Genomic DNA, 19,971 nt, shown 5'->3' with positions numbered 1-19,971 from the left:
TCTTAACCACAGATTATCTCAATGCTGATTTCCAAATCAGGGAGGTAATTTTTGGTTGCTGCAAGACCATAAAGCATTTAGTCGAGTGCCCTCCCATAAAAGACTGAATGTTTTGTTATTGTTGCTGAATCCAGTGATTTACATTTTTTCAGTTGCAGAGCCTTTCTTCCCCACAAATAAATTTTATTAAAAAGTCCAATATATAAAAATATAGAGTCAAAGCTGCTTATGCAAATTTATGATTTCCAAATTGCAATAATCTTCTGGTTAAACCACCCAGACACCTATCAGCTCAGTCCTTCAACCTTCCTCCATTCCCCCAACTTCTACCACCACAGCATAGAATCATACCCAAGGGAGCTCAATAGAACTACTGGCTTCTATGCAACACAGCTTCAAAGCTAGTAAGATATGGATGTTGGTAATAATTAGAAAGTATGTATTTGTTTTTTTTTTTTTTCTTTTTCTGGAGACAGTCACCCATGCTGGAGTGCAGAGTACAGTGGCACAATCTTGGCTGACTGCAACCTTCGCCTCCTGGGTTCAAGCAATTCTTGTGCCTTAGCTTCCTGTGTAGTTGGGATTACAAGTGCCCACTACCAAACCCAGCTAATTTCTTTGTATTTTCAGTAGTGGTGAGGTTTCACCATGTCAGACGGGCTGGTCTTGAACTCCTGACCTCAAGTGATCCTACTGCCTCAGCCTCCCAAAGTGCTGGGATTACAGGTGTGAGCCACCATGCCTGGCCAAAAGTAGGTATTTGTAAATGGCAAATCATTTCACCAAAATTAATTATACCCCATTTTTTTAAATAAAATTATCATCTCCATTCTGTAACCCCAGTGGACACTGGCTGTTTTTCACCTTTCTTCCAAGGTTACTAATTTTGCTCAGTTGCAATATATATGTATGAAATAAAAACCAGAAATTGTAAAAATTAAAAAAAATTATCATCTCTTGAAGGCAGGAGCTTTGGCCTGTTTATACGTTCTTCTCATAAGTCACAGCCCATACTAAGCATTCAAAAAATGTTTGCTACATTAAACTCAAAAAATACACTATCTGCCTCAGATAGGAAAAAATTACTTTCAGTGCAGAATTTGTCATTTTGAGTGAGCAGGAATGAAATCTCCTTCTCTTCCTCACTCTGCATTCACCCAGAAATCCTTAGTCATCACAGGGATCATATGAGACTAGTCATCACAGGGATCATATGAGACTAGTCATCACATCAGACTCTATTCATTGCAGAAACACTCCATTTGACCTTCAACAAGGTGACAACCTCCATGCATCTCAACTTTCCTTAATGAGAAATGTAGAGTGACAATTGAAAGCTGAGGCCTTCAATACAGCATATTTGGTCTCAACTTTCCCACTTATAAATGGCAACAATTAAACTGATCTTTTCCCTTGTCTGACATTTAAAGGAGGTGGTGAGTGTCAAACCAAGGCAAAGAAGTCATTTAATGTCTGCTTTTCATTTTAAGAGAATTGTTCCTTCTCAATCAACAATCAGCCAAATATATATTGATATCCTCTGGGGTCCTAAAAAGAACATTGAACTTGAAGTCAAAACACTGGGACTCAAATTTAGAATTTGCTACTTAATGGCTGTATGACATTGATTGAGAACACTTTGGCATCTGTTTCTCATCTCTGTAGGTGGCATAATAATTGCTACCTCACAAGATTATTCTTCAGATAAAAAATAGGATTTATGAAAATATCTAGTACTGTTCCTAGTGCATATTTGATTTAGGGCCTCATGTGAGACCCTAGGTACATAAAGGGTTAAAGGTGACATACAAAAGAAATGTATCGACTTTGCAAGTCAATTGCCACAATTTTGAATACTGAGGCAATTTGTATTTAATATCCACAGGGTTCAAGGATACAAGCTCACCTCTAGGGGATTAAAGCTGTGGGATGAGTGTGGAAAAAACTCACGGCTCTGGGTTTGTTCCAGGGTAAGCCTCAGGATATATTAAATTCAACTAGATTCAGGACACTACTAAGATAAAAGGCAGAATCAGAGCCATATTCAATTTGTAGGGCAAGTATACCAATAGTTGCTCCATGATACCAAAAGGATTTTCATTCCAATCACCATATCCTTCCCTTCACTATCTCTTCCTTCTTACTCTGTTTCTCTCTTCCTCTTTAGTATTTGAATCAGGGCTAACCTGGAGCTAGAACAGAGAGACTGGATATTCTCAGAAGTGAAGAGTCCTGTGGTCACAGTACTATTTTCCAGTACTAAGATCTGTTCCCTTATTCCTCTGCTAGGCCTTCTGGAGTTACAAAATCACACTTTAGCTTCCCTTTATGTGACCCAGTCCTTAAATTAGAATTTAAATGGCTAGAGTAGAGGATAAGATGGATTTGAAAATTTGGACCTTGATGCACACAAAAATTGTATAAGGGCCCAAATATTAAAGAGTAGCTTTTTTTGTATGTGATAAAACATGATTCTGAGCTACAGACCATATTCTTCACAAAATTTTAATAGCAAAGGAACTCCTACTAAATTTACCTTTCCCTTATGGATCAACATTATTGAAATAGCAGAAAAAGTGTAGATAATTTTTCTTTCTTTTTTATGTTTTTGAGACAAGGTCTGGCTCTGTTACCCAGGCTGGAGTACAATGGTGTGATCTCAGCTCACTGCAACCTCTGCCTCCCAGGCTCAAGCCATGCTCCCACCTCAGCCTCCCGAGTAGCTGGGACTACAGACATGCACAACCATACCCAGCTAATAATATTTATTTATTTTTTTTGTTTGTTTGTTTGTTTTAAGAGACAGGGTTTTGCCATGTTGCCCAGGCTGGTCTCGAATTCGTGAGCTCAAGTGATCTACCCACCTCAGCCTCCCAATGTGCTGAGATTATAGGCTAAATTTAGATAACTTTTCTAAAGGTACTGAGCCATTTAGAAACTCATGACTGAGGAATAACAACATCTAACAATGATGGCAACAACAACAAAAATCTGCTTTACTGAAACCAAGAAATGCTTCTTAAAAATACATTTTTCATTTGTCTCATGGCAAGCATTTATTGAGTACTTAATCTATGTAGGGCCTTAGTCATTACAACTTCTGGTCTTCATTAATTTTTTTTATCATTCTAGTTCTTCCATTTTCCTCCTTTCTTTACTTTTATTTCTCTGTTTCATTATCATATTCTTTTTTCAAGAGTCCTATCATAGATCAGTGATGAAGCAGGCATCACTTATGCCTGCTTCATAAATTAATTCAGATATGTTTCAAACACATTAACTCACTACTTTTTCTGCTTCTTTTTACACACCTGTGCTCATAACCCTTTTTTTCTAGAAAATGTCAAGATAACACAGATGTTAGAATTAAGCAAAAAGAAATGACCTGTATACCAATATGGGTATAAAAGTTTAAAATGTTAACCTATAAGAATCACTGGACATTAAAATTAAACATAACTTCAGAGATCATTTAATCTAGCCATGCTTAGGAACCCTTGAGGTTTCAAAGTGTTAAAGGTGGTAATGACATCAGTTAGAATTTCCATTTTAAGTCACTAAACAAGTTTTGGGGTATCATGGAGTAATTTGTAGCAGACCAATATTCTATCAAAGACAATTAGAAAAACCAGAGACAAACATTTTAAAAAATAAAAAGGCTGCTTGGAAGCATCAGAGAGTTGCTGAGGCATCCAGGACTTGAGGATACAAGATCTGGAAGAGAAAGGGAGCTCACTGAGATGAATACAAAATTCCACATACCATATATTTTTGGTGTTGAAAGAGAGGCAAAGAAGCTAAGAGAACTGCTGGCAAACTCACAGCTGGATAAACAAAAACGAGTTTGATGATGCCAGGGGAGCAAGAGTGCAGAGAAAAGGGAGGAACAGAAAACAGCCTATTGGCATAGGCCAATGCTAAACTATAGAGGGCAAAGGGCAGAAAGCCAAGCAGAAAATGGCTAAAAAATAGAGTTATCTGAAGACTCCTAATGCTGACAAGATAAAAATTGGAGTCCAGGTTCCATCTAGAAGGAGCCTTGCTAAAATGCACTATGCTCCCAGTTGGGAAACATAAAGGGATACCTATAATAGTTGGTATGAGCAAAATGTAGACTGAACCTTCGAAAAACTACATTGCTGCAAAACTGCATTGCTGCTGCAGAACTACAAAGTTCTTGAATGTATTGAGGTGATGATCCCCTTTACTCTGGATGCCTGCCAGAAAATAGAATGAATCTCTCTAGAAGAGAATATCCAGGGCCACTACAGTTTTTTATGTCTAATGGCTGGGATTCAGTAAAAAGTTATCAGACTTATCAAGAACAGAGATATGAGAAAAGCAGACAATAGAAACAGTACTACAGGTGAGTGAAATCAGAAATAGACTTTAAAATAGAGAATAAAATACTGAATTTCACCACACAATTGAAATATTTAAAAAATAAATTCTAAGTCTGAAAAAAAGAATAGTTAAAACTAAGAATATAGCAGAGAGATTTAAGAACAGATTGGATAGAGGATGAGTAAACTGGAACACTGGTGAGTACAAAATGTCTAGACAGAAGCAAAATCTAGACTGAAGCAGAAAGCAAAACAACGTATGTGCATATACAGTCCCAGTGGAAGATGGAGAATGGGGGAAAAAGACAATTTGAAGATATAATAACTGCAAATTTTCTAAACCGATGAAAGACATCAAGTCAGGTTCAAGAGGAATCTTAAACCCTACACAGGAAAAACACAAAGAAAACCATGTGCCAAGGCACATTAGAGTAAAACTGCCAAAAACTGAAGATGAAGAGAACATTCTGGGCAACATAGTGAGACCATATCTCTAAAATAATAAAAATTTTAAATAGACAAATAAGAAAGATACATCATCTTCCAAGAAGCTGCAACAAGACTGACACCTGACTTCATTTTTTAAAATGAGAGAAACCAGAAGACAATGGAACTATATATTTGAATGCTAAAAGAAAACAATTGGCAACTTAGAATTCAATACCCAAGGAAAATGTTCTTCAATAATGAAGCCCTCCTCACCCCCTGCCAACAAAAAGACTTTTCCAGGCAAACAAAAGCTGAGATAATTCAACATCTGTAGGCCTACACTAAAATAAATACTTTTTAAAATATGAAAAGCAACAAAAGGGTAAATAGATGGATACATGTAAATAAATATTGTCCATACTAAAAATAATACTGATGATCTTTGGGATTTAAAATATGAAGTCAAAATGCACAATAGCAGCAATAAAAATCTAGGAATGGAATAAATTGAATTAAAGTAGTCTAAAGTTGAAGATTTTCTGGGATTTGTTACAATTATATTAGACTAATAAGAATGATTGTTGTAGAGTTTAGGATAACCAGTAAAAGGATAAAAGACAGTATAATTAACAGGCTAATAGAAAATACAAGTAGAGAAATAAAATATAATTACTGTTTTAAAAGGCAGGAAAGGAGGAAAAAGTTAAAAAAAAAGAAAGGGAGAAACAGAAGTAGAAAACAGAAAGTATAAGAGTATATTTAAATCCCAATGTATCAGTAATTAATGTAAATGCAAATTAACTAAATACTCCAATTAAAAAGCAGACCTTATTAGAACAAAGAAGCAAACACTCTCCATGCTGCTCATTAGAGCATACCTTAAAAATAACAATCTTGAAAAATTGAAAATAAAATGATGGAAAAATACATATCATGCAAATACTAGCCAAAATGAAAGCTGGCATGACTATACAAACATCAGACAAAGTAGACCCTTGGGCAAGAAGCATTAAAAAAGGAATATCACAACGTTAAAAGAGTTGATCTGCCCAGAAGATGCAACAATCCTAAATTTATATGCACCTAGTAACATAGCATTAATATATGTTAAGAAAAAATGGCAGGACTAACAGGAGAAATAAATCCATAATCATAATTTGAGAGTTGCACACCTCTTGATAACTGACAAAACAATTAGAACAAAACTAAAAAATCATTAGAGATATAGAATACTTGCCTATCATGATTAACAAACTTGATTTAATTGATGTCTATAGAACACTACACCCAATAACTGCAGAAAACATCTTTTAAAGGACACATAAGACATTTACCAAAATATACCATATGCTAAGCCAAAAGGTTGAACAGTCTTCAAACGACTAGGAATAATTCCACTATGTTTTCTAACCACTGTAAAATCAAGCTAGAAATCAATACAAAAAGACAGCTGCAGGGACTTCAGTTTTCAGACCTGTATGAGAGGAGCTTGGAAGTCACCACTCCATTCTAACAAGTAAAAGCTGAACAAACTGAAAAATCAACAATTCCTAGATTTGTAAAAGAAGTAAGAGCACAGGGTAAACTGCTGCCTCTCAAATTGGAAGGACAGATAGATAAAGAGAGTCACAACATACTGGAAGCAGAAACCTCTATGGGAACCAGTGCTGCAGTAGGAAAACATGAACTGTAGTTGAGGAATTGCTGAAGGCTAGGATTGGACAAGTCTAGAGTTAAAAGTTCCAGGAGAACCCAGCCATGGAGGAGTGGGGGGAGGGGCATGATTTTGTGAGTTTTAACTCTAGGAGGTTGGCCAGATTCTCACAGTAAATATCAGAAAAAAAATTCTTCTGAGTCTCAGCAGGGGGAGGGGTAAAGGAACCATTCCTCTGTATTTCTTAACAAGGTCTGCCCCAGGAGAAACTAGTCAACCAAACCCTAACCTAATCCCTAACTTACTGTGATTTTATCAAAGCCTAACTGACCTGGGGGAGGGGAAATAACCCAATTATAGCCAGCTATAGTACTCCATGTGGAAGAAATATTGTGAACAACTTTTTGCCCACAAATTTGATAACCTAGATTAAATGGATCAATTGCGTGAAAAACACAGTCTGACAAAACTCACACAAGAAGAAGTGGTCAATCTGAAAAAGCATATAAATATTATAGAAATTGAACCAATAATTATAACCTCCTAAAACAGAAAGCCCCAAGTACAGATGGGTTCACTGGTGAATTCTACCAAATATTTAAGGACAAAATTATAGGAATTATTTACAAAATCTTTCAAAACACAGAAGTAGAAGGATACTTCCTAATTTGTTTTCCAAGGCCAGCATTACCCTAATATCAAGTCTTGCCAAAGATATTACAAGAAAACTACATATCAATATCACTTATAAACATAGATGCAAACATCCTCAACAAAATATCAGCAAATCAAATCCAACAATGTATAAAAGAATCGTATACCATAACTAAGTGGGATTTATCCCAGGTATGCAAGGTTGGACTAACATTTGAAAATAAATCATTGTAATCCATTATATCAATGGGCTAAGAAAGAAAAATTACACAAACATATCAACAGATACAGAAAAAAGTATTTGACAAAATCCAACATTATTCACGATAAAAACACCCTCAACACAGTAGGAAAAGTTTATCAATTTGATAAAGAACATCTACAAAAAACCTACAGCTAACATCATACTAAATGGTGAGAAACTATAAGCTTTCCTACTAAGATCAAGATCAAGAACAAACTTTCCTACTAAGATCAGAACCACTCCTTTTCAACATATTATTGGAAGTCCTAGCTAATGCAATAAGACAAAAAAGGAAATAAAAGGCATACTAATTGAAAGAGAAGAAAGAAAACTGTCTTTTTTTCTTTTGTAGAAGACATGATTTTCTATAGAAAATCCAAAAGTACTGACAAAAAAATTCCTGGGACTAATAAGTGATTACAGCAAGGTTGCAGGATACAAGGTTAATATACAAAAATTATTCACTTTCCTATATACCACCAATGAACAAGTAGAATTTGCAATTAAAAGCAAAATGTCATTTATATAAGCACCCCCAGAATGAAATGCTTAGGTATAAATCTAACAAAATATGTCATCAAGATCTACATGAGAAAAACTATGAAACTCTGATTAAAAAAATCAAAGAATAACAAATAAATGAGTTATTTCATATTCATGGATAGGAAGACAATATTGTCAAGATATCAGTTCTTTCCAACTTGATCTATAGATTCAATGCAATCCCAATATAAACCCCAGTAAATTTTTCTATGGATGTTGATAAACTGATTCTAAAGTTTATATGAAGAGGCAATATATCCAGAATAGCCAACACAATATCAAAGAAGAACTAAGTCAGACTTTGTTCACTCTCAGACTTCAAGACTTACTATAAAGCTATAGTAATCAAGGCAGTGTGGTATTGGTGAATGACTAGGCAAATAGATCAAAGCAACAAAACAGAAAGCACAGAAACAGACCCACATAAATATAGTCAGAAAAATATATATAAAAAAGATAGACCTCTGACGAGCAAAGGCAAAACAATGGAACAAAGATGTTCTTTTCGACAAATGTGCTGGAAAAACTGTACAATCACATGAACGAAAGAAAAGAATCTAGACACAAACTTACAGCTTTCAAAAAAATAAACCACAAATGGATCACAGAAATAAATGTAAAATACAAAACTATAAAGCTCATAGAAGATAACATAAGAGAAAATCTAGATAACCTTGGAATTAGCGATGACTTCTTTTTAGATATGACTCCAAAGGCACAATCCATGAAATACAATATTTATAAGCTGGACTTCATTAAAATTAAAAATTTCTGCTCTGCAAAAGACACTCAAAAGAATACAAAGATAAGCCACAGACTGGGAGAAAATATTTGCAAAAGACACATCTGATAAGGGACTATTATCCAAAACATACAAAGAACTCTTAAAGTGCACAATAAAAAAACAAACAATCCAATTAAAAAATGGAGCAAAGATCTTAACAGATATCTCACCGAAGAAGATATCATGGCATAAAATAAGTATATTAAAAAGACGATCCACATCATATGTCCCCAGGGAAATGCAAATTAAAACAATAATGAGATACCACTATACACCTATTAGAATGGCCAAAATCCAGGACACTGCTAAACACCAAATGCTGATGAGAATGTAGAACAACAGGAGCTCTCACCTATTGTTGGTGAAAATGCAAAATGGTATAGTCACTTTGGAAGACAAATAGTTTGGTGGTTTCTTACAAAACTAAACATACTCTCGCCGTATGATCCAGCAATTATACTCCCTGATATTTTCCCAAAGGAATTGAAAACTTATATTCACACAAAAATCTGCACATGAATGTTTATAGCAACTACAGTCATAATTGCTGAAACTTGGAAGCAATCAAGATATCCTTCAGTAGGTGAATGGATAAATGAATGTGGTAAATCCAGACAATGAAATATTATTCAGCACATTAAGCAGAAATGAGCCATTAAGCCATGAAAAATTATGGAGGAAACTTAAATGCATATTACTAAGTTAAAGAAGCCAGTCTAATAAAGGTTACATACTACATGATTCCAACTACATGACATCCCAGAAAAGGCACAATGAGGGGGACAATAAAAAGATCAGTGGCTGCCAGGGGTTGGGGCAAGAAGGGAATGAAGAGGTGGAGTACAGAGGATTTTAGGGCATCAAAAATACTACGTATGATACTATAATGATGGATACTTGTCATTAGATATTTGTTCAAATCCATAGAATATACAACATCAAAAGTGAGCCCTCACGCAAATTACCAGTTTTGGGTGATAATGATATGTCAGTGTAGGTTTATCACATGTAACATACCACTCTGGGGGGAATATGAATAATGAGGGAGGCTATGCATGTAGAGGTGGCAAGAAGTACCTAGGATATCTCTGTATATTCCTCTTAATTTTGTGGTAAAATTAAAATTGCTGTAAAAATACGAAGTCCTTTTTAAAAAAAGATCCCTAGCAAATCCAAAAATGGAAAAGAGTACCCTACTAAATTACTCATGTTTCAAGAAGAAATTAAAACGGAAATTAGAAAATATTTTGAGTTGAATGCTAAAAAGAAAAACATACCAAGATCTGTGGGGTAAAGCTAAAAATGTGTCTCAGGAAAATGTATTGCTTTAAATGCACACATTAAAAAATAAAGACTGAAGAAGAATTATGGATCTAGGTATGCATCTCAAGAAGTTAAAGAATAGCAAACTACTATTGCTGCTGCTGTTACTGCTAATAGAAAAAAAATCAGAGAAATAGAATATAAATGTAGGCCGGGCGCAGTGGTCAAGCCTATAATCCCAGCACTTTGGGAGGCCAAGGTGGGCAGATCACGAGGTCAGGAGATCGAGACCATCCTGGCTAACACGATGAAACCCCATCTCTACTAAAAATACAAATAAAATTAGCCGGGCGTGGTGTCAGGCGCCTGTAGTCCCAGCTACTAGGGAGGCTGAGGCAGGAGAATGGCGTGAACCCGGGAGGTGGAGTTTGCAGTGAGCAGTGATCGCGCCACTGCACTCCAGCCTGGCCGACAGAGTGAGACTTCATCTAAAAAAAAATAAATAAATAAAAATAAAAATAAAAATAAAGAATATAAATGCAAAGTGGAATCAACAAAGGCAAAGAAATGCTTCTTTGAAAAGACTTGTAAAAATGATAAACCTCCGTCAATAATGTGAAGAAAAAAGAAAGAAGGCACAAATAACCAATAGTAGGAATGAAAAAGGGCATATAACTGCAGATCCTACAGATATTAAAAATATAATGAGAGAATATTATGAATGACTTTATGCCAACAGATTTGGAAATTTAGATGAAACAGGCAAATTCCTAGAAAACACAATTTACCAAAACTGATATAAGAATAAACAGAAGATCTGACTATTCACTTACGTATTAAATAAATTAAGTCCATAATTAATAAACTTCCCATAAAGAAATTTCCTGGTCCATATAATTTCACTGGTGAATCTTTATAACACTGAAGAAAGAAGTAAGGCCAATCTTACGTAAATTCTTCCTCAGAAATAAAATTAAGGAATACTTCCAATTTATTTTTATTAGACTTGTATAACTTTGATTCTAAAACCTGAAAAGGCTATTTTATGCAAGGAAATCCAATAGAAAATTTGGCAAGGGACATGAAATGGTACTTCAAAAATAAGGTATCAAAATGGCCAATTAACATATGAAAGGTTGCTCAACATCATTAGTATTAGGGAAATAGAAAATAAACTTACAATGAGATACCATACACATTCACTAAGATGGCTAAAAATAAAATATCAATATAATACCATGTGTTTTGGGGATGTGGAAGAACTTAAGTTATCTTTGCTCTTGGTATAAACTGATTACAATCACTTTGAAAAACTATTATTAGCTACATACATAGATTCCATGACATACATAGACTCTATGACCCGCAACTGCAATCCTAGGTACATATCCAACAGAAATGAGTACACTAAAAGATATATACAAGACTGTTCACAGCAGCACTATTTGTAAAAATAAAAAAAGACAAAACAACAAAAAAACTCAATCTGTAAACAACCCAAATGTCCATCAACAATCAAATAGAGATCAATATAACAAAGTATGTCATAGTCATATAATATAATACTTTACAGCAATGAGAAAGAATAAACTGCTTCATAGAACAGTTAGGATGACTCTCATCAATATAATGTTTAATGAAAGAAGCTAGACATAAAAGAGTAGATACTATATAATCCCACTAGATACTATATAATCCCACTCATATAAAGTACAAAACTGGCCAACTAATCAATCTGATAGAAATATATATATATATATATATATATATATATATATATATATATATATATATATATATATATAAACTGTTTCCGTGCCACCAAAATGGTACACATGAATGTCCTGGATGATGCTCCTAACAGCATCAACAATGCTGAAGAGAGGCAAATGCCACATTCTTATTAGGCTGTGCTCCAAAGTCATCGTCCAGTTTCTAACTGTGTTGCTGAAGCATGGTTACATTGGTGAATTTAAAATCATTGAAAATCACAGAGCTGGGAAAATTATTGTGAACCTCACAAGCAGGCTAAACAAGTGTGGAGTTATCAGCACCAGATTTGCTGTGCAACTCAAAGATCTAGAAAAATGGCAGAATAATAATCCCGCCAGTTTAGTTTCATTGTATTGACAACCTCAGCTGGTATCACGGACCAAGAAGAAGCAAGATGAAAACACACAGGAGGGGAAATCCTGGGATTCTTTTTCTACAGATGTAATACATATTTACAAATAAAATGGCTCATGGGCCAAAAAAAAAGAAATACATATTAATTACTTCTGGGTGTGAGGCATTGGAACTGGAAGCAGGAACAAGGGGCCTTTGAGGGATGTCGGTAATATTCTGTATTTTGATCAGAGTTTCATGAGTATATTCACTTTGTGAAAATGCATGAAGCCATATAATTATGATTTATAGATCTTTCTGTTCTATAATAAAATGTTTACTTGAAAATGTCAATAAATAGAATACTTTCCCTCTTTAAATATGTAATGCTTGAGATCCTCTAAGTGAATACAGATTAAGTCATGAGTAGCAGCCAGTGGATCAGAAAGCTGTACTCATGATCCAGTCACTGGGTTGGTATTCCACTCAGCTGAAAACAGCTGGGTGCTGTGAGTGTGTGTCTGTGTGTGTATGTGTGTGTATTTTTTAACTATTATAAAATTTGAAAATGTTCTCATTTTTACTCATTGTGATGGTTAATTTTATGTATCAACTTTACTGAGCCACAGAATGCCCAGATATTTTGTCAAGCATTATTCTGGGTGTCTCTGTGAGGGTATTTCTAGATGAGATTCACACCTGAATTGGTAGACTGAGTAAAGAAGATTGCCAGCCAGGTACGGTGGCTCATGCCTGTAGTACCTGTAGTCCCTGAGGCTGAGGTGGGAGGGCCCAGAAGATGGAGGCTGCAGTGGGCTATGATCACACCATTGCACTTCAGCCTGGGTGACAAAGTGAGACCTCATCTCTAAAGAAAAGGTAGATTGTTCTCTCTAATGTGGATGGGCCTCACCCAATCAGCTGAAGGCCTGAAAAAACCACAAAGGTTGACTTTTCTGTGAGAAATTCCTCCTGCTTGACTACCTCTGAGCTGAGGCATCAGTTTTTATTTGCCTTTGGACTCGAACCAAACCATTCACTTTTCCTGGGTCTCAAGCCTGCTGGCATTTGGACTAGAACTACACCATTGGCTCTCCTGGTTCTCAGGTCTTTGAACTTGAACTGTAATTATATCAGTGGCTCTGCTGGGTCTCCAGCCTGCCAACTGCATATCTTGGAACATGTCAGCCTCTATTATCATGTGAGCCAATTCCTTATTAATCTGTATGTGTGTGTATACAAATTTATATAGATATATATTACACATCTTTTATAGACTCTTGTTTCTGTTCCTCCAGAGAACCATGACTAATACACTCACATATTACCTACATTTTGTCCATAATAGATGATGTTAAAGTCAGAAAACATAAAGAAAAGTAAAACATAAAAGTAAATGAAGACCATAAGAATAATTACAATTTTTCAAATAAGTCTCAAAGATGATCTTCAACAAAATTTGTAATTACACTTACTGATCAGAATCCTTATAATATACATAAAAATATACTTAGTCTTTTAAAAATTGATACTTAACATAAAATGTTTGTATTCATATGACTTTTTATTTACTGGGATTTAACATTATTCATATTGAGACTATTATTTTTAGAGAAATACTTGTACTTACTAGCATGAAATACTTTTATTTTATTTAGAAACCAAACTTGAAAACTATAAAAAAAAGTTTTTAATATTCACAATTAAAAACTTCAGACAACAGGTTATATAAGTTGATTGATTTGGATCTGTATTTGGATGTATATTTGATTTCCAAACAATTCAATAAAACATTACAGTTAGAATACCCAAAAATTATGTTTTCTCTTATATGATTAGCTTAAAAATCTATTTTATATGGGAAAAGATGAAATGTATTTAATTGAAATGTATGAATATTATATTGAAATCAAATATGTAATCTTTAATGATATGCAAAATCTGAATTTTTCTTTAATTTGCTTCTTTATCATATATCATTAAAGAATGACATTATCTTTTAAGTTCCAGAGAGGGCTGATAATGAGATTACAATTACTGTAAATTCCATAGCTCATAAATGTTTGAAAATGTTAATTTAGTATAATTTCTATCCTCAGCTTTTACAGACAAAGAAACTGAGGCTAGAGCAGTTAGACAATTTGACCAAGGATATATTTTTAGTTTGTGGCAGAGTCAGGGTAAACGTGCAAGTTTCTTGATTGTTGATCCAGTGTTCTCTGAAGCAGCACAAGATATCTGTCTCTTCTGCACGATGAGTCATTTTCTTAGCTCCACAACTGATTTTTCACATGCACAAAAGAACCTGGTCAACTATAGCTATTAAAAGGCTGCCATGTCTGACTGAGAAATTCACAAATATAAGGGATCTTTACATTCTCCTCCACCTTCAATAAATTTGGCTTTCATCAGTTAATGTCTGAAAACATCTTTGGATAACTTTCAGTAGAAAAACAATACATCAGGAATCTCAGTGGCTGAGAAGGGAGAGCTTTTCCAGCTTTCATAAACAAAACTTCAGTGACAGCCTCTTTTAGGTTTTGGATGTAATTTTCCTAACTGATGTTTTCACTGTGGTGTGCCTTGGTTGTTTTCCACTCATTAGCTAATTTTGAGGGAAACCATATTTATGTTGATGCCACATCAGTGTGAAAAACTGATCAAATAAAGTAGAACTCTGCAGTCTCTCACTGAGAAAAGCTGGAATCAAGTCACAATTCACATGTGAATGAGGTAAAGACAAGGTACATCTACAAGAATACTATTGTCCTGCTTCTGGTTTAAATCATTAGTAGCTAATGACACAGGCTCAAGAACTTCCCACTGAAATATTCATAAAAATTTAAAGAAAAAGTTAAAACGCTTAACAGTACAAAACTCTAAAATGGATGGTTAATCTATTGCCAGGATTGAAAAGGATTTTCACACTAACAAGAATGGAACAGATTTGAGAATCACAATCAAAGGCTAATACAGAACAGACTCACCAGTTTTCTCCATTCTTACCCCTGACTCAGTAACCAGGCTCTGTAATAGTGTTTTCTAACCTTGAGCAATTTTCTGAAAACACAGATTCCTTGGCTCAATTTCTAGAGATCCTGATTCCATAGGTATCTGATGGTGGTGATAGTGGTGGCAGGAGGATTCAGAAGTAAGTGTGTGTGTGTGTGTGTGTGTGTGTGTGTGTGTGTGTACCTTATAAACCCCATTAAGTGAATCTGAAGATCTACCAGGTTTGATAACTACTGGTCTATATCAATCCATAAAATTGAGTAGCTGTCCCTCTGTTGCATAGTTCCTGCTTTTTTAAAATATAATTTTCTGTTCTGAAATAGGCTCACAAGTAGTTGCAGAAGTAGCACAGAGTGTCTGTATATCCTTCAGGGACGTTCCCCTGATGATAATACCTCATATAATCACAGGACATTGCCAAAAACCAGTTAACTGATGGTTGGTACAGTCCTAGGAATTCAGATACAGACCTTGTTTGATTTCACCAGTTTTTACATGCACCCTTTGTGTGTGTGTGTGTGTGTGTGTGTTGAATATGATTCTATAAAAGTTTATCACATGTGTTGATCCATGTAACCATCACAACAATCAGAATATGTAGAACTGTTTCATCACTATAAAGAAACTCCTTTGTTTTACTTACTACTAGTCACAACTTCTTCCTTCTGCAACCCTAACCTCTGGCAACCACTGATGTGTTCTCCATCATTACAGTTTTGTCACTTACAGAATGTTATATAAATGGAATCATATAATATAAAACCCTTTGAAATTCACTTTTGTTTCCCACTCAGCACAATGCTCTTGAGAGCCATCCAAGTTTTTACCAATAGCTTAATATTTTTTATTGCTGAGTAGTATTCTATTGTATAGATGGGCCACAGTTTGTTTATCCTTTCATGCACTGAAGTACATTTGGATTGTTTCCAGTATTTGGCCATTATGAATAAAGCTGCTTTGAACATTCATGGACAAGTTTTAGTGCAAACATGTTTTCATTTCTCTAGGAAAAAATGCCAGAAGTGGAATTGCTGATTTGCATGGTTTGTAAACATATTTAATTTTATAAAAAACTGCCAATCTATTTTCCAGAGTGATAGTACCATTTTATGTCCCCATCAGCACTGTATAAATGAGAGACTTGTTTGCTCTGCATCCTCACCAGCAGTTGGCTTATTAATTGCTGTTCATTGAGGCACACAGAGCTGGATATCCTAAATGAGTCCTAGGGACTCATTTCAGTCCCTACCTAGTGCTTATGTTGTTATAATATAGTAGAATAATATACTACAGAATATAGTAGAAGAATGGAGACACAATATGGGCACAGATTGGAGGACCCAAGGAAGAAGATATGTTGGGGGTAACAGCTTTTCCATTTATCCTACTGGTTAATATCAGAGAAAGGGACAATGAGGGTAGGCTTATGATAAACAGTAAACCATTAATGTTTCATTAGATGAATAATTGTTAAAAATGAGATAATTCCTAAGTAGATAGGAATTGCATATATCAATGTGCCCTTCAGCTATGGATCTGAGATGGGCCATCCACACTCAAAAATAGGGCTAATAGGTATCTGGTTTTTAAAAGTGAAAGTCTGGTTTTGGAGCTTTTGGCCTAGAAATAAACACATGCAATGGTGTGACTTATGGGCCAACATTAGAGGCTTGTAATAAGTAATACAGTCCTAACTCCTTACTTGGATATAAGAGCATTAATTTTCTTTTCTGATATTTCTGGGGACACTATATGGCAAACAAACCCAAGTAGACAAGACCGTAGTGAATCATATATCTGTTGAAATACACAATGTATTTGAATATTTCCTTTTATCATGAGTAATCAGGAAAAAAAAGCTATGGAAAAAGGCCCTAGGATTACAGTAAGAGACCATCAAGTTCCAGAGGAAAAGAATATTTCTGGAAGGACTTAAGACAGAAACCAGAGGAAATTAAAAAGTAAAAACTGCATTGCATTTTCAATAGGATGTAAGGAAGAAGTCCACAATAAAAGTAGTCATGATAAGGGAGACAGTGGAACCAGTGAAAAAAAAAGCAATAGTAGAATTTCAATAAACATTAAAGTTAGTAATAATCACAACTTCAGTAACTTGAACAACAGATATAAAGTACAAGTCTAAATGGCTTTCATAAGAATTCGGAGATAAAAAACACAAAGATAAACAGAAAGAAAAGATGGTTTGTATGGGGAGGCCTAAGAATTTAATGAACAATTATGTATTGTTTACCCTCCAAAGTTAATATTTATTATAATCATTCTACTCTCCTGTCCTCAAATTGATTTTTTACAACAGAAGCAGACCACCAAGAATCTAATACAATTGATAAGCTCTACAATTTTGACCAATGAAGCTCTAATTTCAAGGCATTCAGAATCAGGAAATGCCCAGCTAATTTTTGTTTTCCTTTTTGTAGAGACGGGGTCTCATTATGGGTTGCCCAGGCTGCGTTTCATTTTTCTTTTAACATTTCAGAGTCACTTTTTGATATTAAAGTCTTTGCTTTTTTATTTTAAGCCAGTCTCAGCCTTTTAGTAGGAACACAATCTATTTACATTTATTATCATAATGAGGATTCTTGGTCTTGTTTTCTATGGTTTTACGCTTTGTTGTTTCCTTTGCTTTCTTTCATTTGCTACATAGATATTTTCTTTGATTTTGTCTTTGCTAATAATGTAGAATATATATAAATAATCTCAATTCAATTTTTTAAATATGAGCAATTAGTTTCAAGAATAAAAGACAATCTATTCCACACTTCTTCTCATTTCCCAATCTGATTGAGATAATTAGGGATTTCAGACCTTGTTCCTTATTTTTAAGTATTTAAAAATATTTACATAAAGTATCTTAAATGTTTTTAAACATTAAAAATATGTCTCTCAAAAATTACTCTGGCTGGGTGGGGTGGCTCACGCCTGTAATCTCAGCACTTTGGGAGGCCGAGGCCAGTGGATCACGTGGTCAGGAAATCGAGACCGTCCTGGCCAACATGGTGAATCCTCGTCTCTACTAAAAATATAAAAATTAGCCGGGCATAGTGGCGTGCACCTGTATTCCCAGCTACTCGGGAGGCTGAGGCAGGAAAGTCGCTTGAACCCGGGAGGTGGAGGTTTCAGTGAGCCGAGATCGCACCACTGCACTCCAGCCTGGCAATAGAGCAAGACTCCATCTCAAAAAAAAAAAAAAAAAAAATACTCAGACCTCAAGATGTTTTAAAAAATTTTAATGCTATCTACCAGTACTTCTATACAACTACATCCTTTTCTTTTAAACTATATACATATATTTCTAATGCCTAAAAACATGAACAAGTTGATTATGGAGACTTTTCTCCTTTAAAAGTTTTATAAGAGTTTTCACTTTCTTGCATGTAATGCTGTAGAGCAGGGAGTGGTAAACTTTTCCTGTAAAGGGCCAGAGAGTGACTGTTTTAGGCTTTGCATGCCACACTTTCTTTTTCTGTTGCAAGTACTGAACAGGTAAGTTAAAATTGTCCCTTAAGTTTAATGAGTGTTTATATGAGTAGATGCTGAGCTGTTGTCTGTGGTCAAGAAACACCACAGTTAGTGTTTACTAAGACAGTAAGAAGTGGAACAAGGCTTAAAGAACTACTTCCTGAATATCAGGAACTGCATGCTGTATGATTGAAGGTTTGCAAGCAGAGAAAAGGTGACTCTGCTGAGTTCTTGAAGCATCTGTCTACCTAAAGGCTGACCATTAGACTATATCACATTTTAAACTCCTTTCTAATATACTTATTTTATAACAGATTAGATTATTGTACATAAAATTAAGAAGAGAAAAACAGACTTAAAATATGTATTTTTTTCAGAATGTAGAAAAAGAGATCATACAAAAGAGGAAGTTAAACATTTTGTAAGGAGCGTTTCCGGTAAGTACTACTTCATAATTTCTCTGTGAAATAAATACAAGGACATCCCCTTAAAGATGAAGAATTCAAGGACTAGAGTGGCTATGGATTTGTCCAAGGATACCCAGCAAGTGTTATAACAGAATCCTGAACATGTATGTCTCAATTTTGAATAATATTAAATAATAATATATTAAAATAAATTTGCTCCTGAATAAATTAGCATATAATCCTGAAGTGCTGAATATAGGATAATATTTCTTCATTCTGGCAGTTTCTAATATAAAACAGTAAGTTTCTAATGTGATATAGTATGACCTCGCTGAAATAGTACCTTGATACGTTTGGGGGAGAAGAAACATGGGTCTTTCAGACTCTTCCAGAGAAAAAGCCTTCGAGTTGCCAAAAACCAGACAGTCAAATTTCCTTGGCTTTCTAATGACAATGCCACTGTCCTCTTCATAGCACACATAAACAGAGAAGAAGGGAAGTTCTAAAGACTCCATAAATATTTAGATAAAGATAATTCATTATTTATTGAGAGACTCTTATATGTATAGCATACATTTAGATGGAGAGTAGAGCAGATAGATGAGGATGTCATAATTCCATGATTATTTTTCTTTCTATTTTGCCTGCTCCTAAAAAGTGTTCCAGGTGTTTCACAATAAAAGGGATGTATACATAATACACTGAAAATGGAAATAGAGAAGACATGATCATAACTAATTCTCTAGGTATTTAAGGAAGATGACTGTCAAGGAGGAGAGAAGAGTAAAACACATCTCAAGAGACTAAAAATAACTAGGTGTAATAGGATGAAATTAAGCAAAGGAAAATGCAAGATAAACACAATGGTTTTCTGTTTTTTTCCTCAGTTTCTAATCATGAACGAAATTCCCCAAGGAAGATTAGTTACAGTCATGTGAAAAGAAGACTATTCCTTCGGTGCTATTCTGCAGAGGCTAAACCTGCAGAAGGAGGGAGGACAAGGAACATAATTTTCTAAATGAGATTTTCCACCTTTACATTTATTCTCTATA

General features: G+C 34.7%; 1 protein-coding gene and 1 pseudogene across 3 annotated transcripts in view; one reads left to right on the top strand and one right to left on the bottom strand.

Annotated features, from left to right (window-relative positions):
• EXOC6B (exocyst complex component 6B) overlaps positions 1-19,971 on the bottom strand; it is a 647,056-nt gene that overhangs the window by 101,031 nt on the left and 526,054 nt on the right. The gene's annotated exons all lie outside the window — the stretch shown is intronic.
• Positions 11,741-15,468, top strand: LOC134756829 (small ribosomal subunit protein uS8-like; annotated as a pseudogene).

This window comes from Gorilla gorilla, chromosome 12 (assembly GCF_029281585.2).
Source record: "Gorilla gorilla gorilla isolate KB3781 chromosome 12, NHGRI_mGorGor1-v2.1_pri, whole genome shotgun sequence".
Lineage (NCBI taxonomy): Eukaryota > Metazoa > Chordata > Mammalia > Primates > Hominidae > Gorilla > Gorilla gorilla.
The sequence above is the reverse complement of the archived record's forward strand: the minus strand, read 5'-3'. Positions and strand labels throughout refer to the sequence as shown.